Here is a 7,074-nt window from a genome sequence, read left to right as displayed (position 1 = left end):
ATGTACACATTTATATATATTATTAAAGTGTGCTCAGTGTGGCTCACCAACAGAGCAAGAGGAACTAGAATACAAGATGTGAGTGCATTATATTGTGGATTTCCCCAAATCAATTATAGGACAAAATCTACAGAAACAACAGATGATGGAGTCGGGGTCTACTTCTCTAGGGTTCTCGCCCAGGTTCTTGATCTGCCTCAGGTCAGCTCTGAGGTCTCCTGACCCAAATCCTCCAGCAGCCCGTTGCCAGGGAAACGACCAGGTCTAGTTCAGCCTATAATTACAGCGGATCAAAGGCTATTAGTTACAGTGAACAAACACAATATAATTTAAACCCCTTTGCAGTGATATTTGCCAAAATGTAATTCATGTAAATCTCATGTTTATATTCACATTTTCCATTACTATTATAATAAAAAAAAATTAGGAATAATTTGTATCTATATATTTTTAGGGCAGCATGTTGGACTGGCTGTGTCAGGAGCTGTTTTAAATTAAAGGCATTCCAGTTGGTAAATAAAACATCAACATGTTGAGCCACCAGTAAGGTAGAACGGAGTTTGATCATATATGTACAAGTTGAACATGAATTATGTATGGATAACTTTGTAAAGTGGCTTTATTCAGTATTGTGGTTTTCTTGCATGTTAATTACCTGAACAATGCACAGAAGACCAGCTGCTGATTGCCAAATTTACAGGTCAATATTTAAAGAATCTTGAAGAATGAAGGTAGGGCATTGTTGGAGAAGCAGGGGTTGACAGGAAAGGGCCGGTTAAAGTCATGATGTAGAAGGGGTGGCTGGAGGTATACAGGTACAGGACGATTAAACTGCAAAAACAATTATTGGGTGAACTGTAACTAAGGATAGAAGACTATAAAGAGGATAGGTGAGGGAGGATGAGAGGGAGACACAAGTTAGCATGGGTCTTTCTTAATTCCTCATTCTACCTGTGAGGGCCCAAATATGTTAGGCATGAGACACACAAAACCCTAGGTAACAAAAAATTTAGAGAAAAACAGAAGGCAAAGTTTGCACATTGAGCATTATTATGTTTGATTGTTTATTCCAATGCTTGTCTCCTGTGTGCCCTCACTTAAAAATATATTGCTGTTTTCACTAATATGGGGGGTTGACAAGAATGGTCTAGAGTAGTCTTCGTTTTACTTACTTGGTGATATTTTAGTGATCCAAAAGCAATTGCGCCACTGACCGGCAAATACCTGGTCTAAGTGCCCTAGCGGATAGCGCAGTTGTTACTGCGCTATTTTGACGTGCCATGGCAGGTCGGAACTAAAACATAAGCATTCATGCACGTAGGGTATACACAGCCCAAGCATGCAAACGATTAGCCTAATTTAAATATTATGTCAAAGATTGTTCATATATGTGAAACTAAAGAAATAGCATGTGGATATGGAGAAACAAATCCATAGGGGCTGCATGAATGAATACTCTAGTAGGCTCATGCCATGCGTTAGAAAATAAATAACAATAAACTCAGCCAAATATTCCAGCCTTACAAAAAAAAAAGTTTTAGGGTAAACTATATCGTTGGTTAAATTATTAGGGAAAGAACAGCTGATACAGCGGTAATAAGTTGTACTTTTAAATCAATGCATCTGAAACCACGGTACAGCAAACACATAATTTCTTGACAGACATCGTGTACAAGCCCATAACTTTTAGGATTGATGAGTATTTGATCGTGAGAAAACATAGTTTTACCCTGAGTGTGTGTTTAAAAGAATGAACGAATGCGGGTGATGTTTGACGCGCAGTGCACCCAAGAACAGACAGTATGTGTGCACCCATCTGTTAAAACGCATGCAAACTAAACACATAATACAGTCCGTGGCAATGTACATTAGGGTTAGATTAGAGTCATGTATCCGCCGGTATAATAGCAACAGTGCCAGAGATCCATCCACAAAGCTACTTGTGTTTTACGTTTCATACTTAGGCCCTAGATGCGATTGGAAATGCGGAACCGTGTTCTTTCCGTCCTTGGGTAGGTGTGAGAAATACATTGCAGACATGTTGTTTGGTGACATCTACACCTAGCTCATTCGTCACCCATCTGTCTACGTGGTGAAGCAGAGAACACAAAAGGCTACAGACACCTCGGTAAAATGTTGGGCGTGATAACCTGGTGTGGGAAATAACCCATTCACAGCATGTCAGTGCGTGGTGACTCTTTGGCTGAGTAAATATTATCAAGAAGTTTAGTCATTGGTTGAATTACTAATTACTTGGCCTACCAAACCATGACTGTGCGTGCGTGCGTGCGAATGTGGATCCTAAAACCGTCCCAGTGCTAAACCCTTTGTCTTAGTGCCGTCTTGACTCATGCTATAATTTGTCCAACGCCGTCTTAACACACCTGTGATGTGTGGAGGAGGGTCAAGAGGTGTGCTCCAAATGTCCGTCCAAATACAGACAGGTCAGCAGTACACATACAGAAACGTCCCCGCCCTCTCTCCCTACACGTCTCCACCATTGAGATGGGTTACATTTCATACAGATGTGATTGACAGGCAAGATGGACTCCCAGAACCAATCATGGCGGGGAGGTGCAGTTTACTCACTAACTACATATTCTCACAGCGCATTTCACTCACTAATAGCTGACAGATGGCTAGGTCATTTTTAACTAATTACACCCAAATAAAAGCTCTTCAATCTTACCTACATCCCCTTTGAAGACAAGTAATGGAAGTAGGCCTGATTCAACAGTGATACTGCAAACCAACTCCACTACGGGAGCAGAACTCTGGCGAGTGTTTTAGTCCATGTCTATGTCACACCCCGCCTCGGGTGAAGGTAATGTAACCTTAATACACCAGACTTTCAAACCCAAAGGATGGCAAGTCACACAGCTGCAAATAGGTTTTTAACATTTATTCCCCCAAAGTGTCAGATAAGTGCCAAACATAGAGGAGGCCAACCTCCAAATATCTGAAAATAAAAACATATTCAAAACCAATTCCAAAATCAAATAATTCAATCAATTCAAATATTCAAATGATCAATAATCAAATATTCTCTATAATAAATCAAGCATATTCAAAATCAAATACCGGTACTTCAAATAATCAATGTCAATAAATCACATTAAACCATTAACAAAATCAATGCAAATTAAACTCAATCACTGAGTGCATGTAACCATACTTTACAACATAATGGAATAATCACCTCAGTAGATATTTCCCATCTCGCACACAGCATACAGCAGACTGTCGGAAGGACAGCAGCTCACCCCTTTTATACCCCATGGCCCCTCCCACTAGACAGGCCCAATCAACAGGGGGATTATAATACTGTGGCCTTTTGCAACTCAACCATGAATAAACTCATCAAATATACAGCATGCATGTTAAAGTTCCTATCATCTTTTAGATCATTGATATTCACTTGTGCATTAAGGCTTGTCGCTCATTAATGTCCAATGTCAATGACTGAAGAATTCAGTGTCCTCCTTTGTCTCAAGGGAAAATGGTTTTGCCCAATTTGGGCCAATCAGTGGCAGCAGGTGGTTCCAGACACCATATTTAAAGCCCTCAGCCCCACCCTGACTCTTTTAGTCTGCAGTACCGAGCCATGGTGAGAGGGAGAGATTGTTTGTGAGTTTGTTACTTGAATAAAGAGCTTGTATGTATATTGTATGCTGGAAGGTTTGCTGTTCATGCACTATCCATCAATGCGTGCTATTGATGGGCAGTTAAACAGACTGGGACAGTGGTCAAACTTTCAGTCCATCATAAAGCTTACTATGGAGAAGCTCTCTGCACTTTGATGCACCGCAAAGGCACAGCGTGGCAGACTGACTCCTCTGAGCCTCACACCAGCGCTGCTCAATATGGACTCCAACGCTCTGTACGAAGGCAGCGTGTTGACACCTGAGGGCTCTCAGACAGACTGTTGGCAGAAGGGCTTGGCCTCAATGCTGGGGTCAGATGCTATAGCTCTACAAAGAACAGACAGTATGATGCTTTAGCTCTATAAAGAACAGACAGTATGATGCTATAGCTCTATAAAGAACAGACAGTATGATGCTATAGCTCTAAAAAGAACAGACAGTATGATGCTAGCTCTATAAAGAACAGACAGTATGATGCTAGCTCTATAAAGAAGACAGTATGATGCTATAGCTCTATAAAGAACAGACAGTGTGATGCTATAGCTCTATAAATGACAGACAGTATAATGCTATAGCTCTATAAAGAACAGACAGTAGATAAGATGCTATAGCTCTATAAAGAACAGACAGTATGATGCTATAGCTCTATAAAGAACAGACAGTATGGCTCTATAAAGAACAGACAGTAGGATGCTCTATAAAGATTATACAGTAGATAAGGGGCTATAGCTCTATAAAGAACAGACAGTATGATGCTATAGCTCTATAAAGAACAGACAGTATGATGCTATAGCTCTATAAAGATTATACAGTAGATAAGGGGCTATAGCTCTATAGTTACTACGATTTCCTTGTCCTTGTTCCTGGTGTAGATCACTCTGGTGCTGACTGGTTATATGAAAGACGCTTGATGTCTTGCACAAAAAAAAGCAATCTCGAGATTTATTCATGAGTCGCTTCTAATTCTAATTCAAACAAATTCAAAGTAAAAATTATTGTTGAAATCATAACGTGACATGTGAGATCCGCAAGGTCTAAAACAGTATTCCAGCCAACCCTGCCCAGCTACAGGTCCTCTCCTCTGGAGAAGGACACACACAGCAGGAGCCAATCAATTAATCAATTAATATCACACACACACACACACACACACACACACACACACACACACACACACACACACACACACACACACACACACACACACACACACACACACACACACACACACACACTAAATGAAAACAAGCTCTGTGTAGAAATTACAGCAGGCTGCTTTAGCTCTATAAAGAACATACAGTATGTTGCTTTGCATATCGGTATGCAGCACAATATTTTCAGTTCTAGAACATATATATTTATGTATATAATTATATATACAGTATATATATATATATATATATATATATATATATATATATATATCAATAAAAATACTAAAGCATGAAAATTAATATTGATTCCAAATGGATTTTGGCAGCACTTAGAATGCCACAGCTTGAATACTAAAGTCTGATGGGCAGAATCTCTTTTTCGCTGTGTCTTTGTGTGCGTCTTTGCATGTGATTTTGCGCATGCACATGTATGTGTGTGATAGCAATGCGTGTGCGAGACGCAGCACATGAAACGTGTGGCACATGGAGTTGAAGAATGTGACCGAGTTGAAAGTGAGGGTAATGAAGCCGGAATTCTCTACGCAAGCTGTGCTGACAAAGCACCTGGAAATGCCAACCTGTGTGATTCTCTCTCTCTCTCTCTCTCTCTCTCTCTCTCTCTCTCTCTCTCTCTACCTGTGAGTGTCTCTCTCTCTCTCTCTCTCTCTCTCTCTCTCTCTCTCTCTCTCTCTCTCTCTCTCTCTCTCTCTCTCTCTCTCTCTCTCTCTCTCTCTCTCTCTCTCTCTCTCGCCCTGCCCTTCTCTCTCGCCCATTACAAATGAGCCTGCGGTAAAATTAATACGCTGTAACCGAGAGGCTAACGGCAGGTAGCCCACTTAGCTTTCCGCCCTTAATGCCCTTGATCTTTCATTAGGAGTCTACCTATGGCACCTTTGGGAGAGAGGAGGGCCCAGAAGAGAGAGAGAGAGAGAGAGCGAGAGAGAGAGAGAGAGAGGGGGGGGGGAGAGAGGGAGGGAGGGAGGGAGAGAGAGAGAGAGGGAGGGAGGGAGGGTTGGAGAGAGAGAAAGAGAGAGAGGGGGGGAGAGATAGAGGGAGAGAGAGAGAGAGAGAGGGAGGAGAAGGAGTTTGCCTGTGTGCCACTTTCTAAGTGTTCTCTCTCTCCAACTTTTCAGCCGCCTTGGTTGATCCAGTCTCTATAAGAGAGCTCTCCCCCAAACTTTATTTCTGTACGCTCAAATAGATATGTCTACAACATACTGTGTAACGTAAGCCTCACTCGAAAAACAGTAGACCTTTAGTATTTTTCGTCGCCAGTGCAAGAATAAAAAATGTGAGTATTCCCAATATGAAGGTATGAAGCAGACCCAGAAGGCTGCGCTCTGTAGCCGGTATGATCCGGAGCTCCAGTGAGCCACCTGCAGGCAGCGCTGCAGGGAGGGGGGGAGGAGGGGAGGGGGGGAGGTGGGGAGGAGGGGCCGTGGGCAGGGGGGGCAGGGGGGGTGTTCACCGCGGAGGAGTCTTGATTGGGCTGGAGCTTAATTGGGAGGTTATTTACTTGATGAGGCCGTCCCAGTGGACAGCTGGGAACAGCCACGCAGGGTTAACCCTAACCCTAACAGCCACGCAGGGTTAACCCTAACCCTAACAGCCACGCAGGGTTAACCCTAACCCTAACCCTAACAGCCACGCAGGGCACCGGCGCCAACTCATCAAAGGCCTGCTTGGAATATCAAACATCAGACGTGTGCCCGCTTTGTGTGTGTGTGTATATGAGAGAACCAAGATCTGGTGTTGATCCAGCTCTAAGTGTCTTTGTCTTGGTGTGTTTGTGTACACACAGATATACAAATGCAGTCTTTTTTCAATCAGTATCTTAAAGCCTGGGTTGGCATGTTGGGGGGGGGGGGGGGGGGGGGGGAGATGGAGGGTTTCCGGCGAGGCCATGGTTCTGGAGTTCAATGAAAGCTGATGAACTACTACGGGATGATTTAGCAGCTTGTGGAAATGTACCATGTGCCAAGTGACAAAACAGGTGTTGACCTCATCCACTGCAGGTCGGGGTTCAACAGGTGTTGACCTCATCCACTGCAGGTCGTGGGTTCAACATGTGTTGACCTCCTCACCCTGCAGGTCAGGGGTTCAACATGTGTTGACCTCATCACCCTGCAGGTCGGGGTTCAACATGTGTTGACCTCCTCACCCTGCAGGTCGTGGGTTCAACATGTGTTGACCTCCTCACCCTGCAGGTCGTGGGTTCAACATGTGTTGACCTCATCACCCTGAAGGTCGGGGGTTCAACATGTCCATACTTTATT

Source organism: Gadus macrocephalus, chromosome 5 (assembly GCF_031168955.1).
Source record: "Gadus macrocephalus chromosome 5, ASM3116895v1".
Taxonomy (NCBI): domain Eukaryota; kingdom Metazoa; phylum Chordata; class Actinopteri; order Gadiformes; family Gadidae; genus Gadus; species Gadus macrocephalus.
This window is presented reverse-complemented; position numbering follows the sequence as displayed.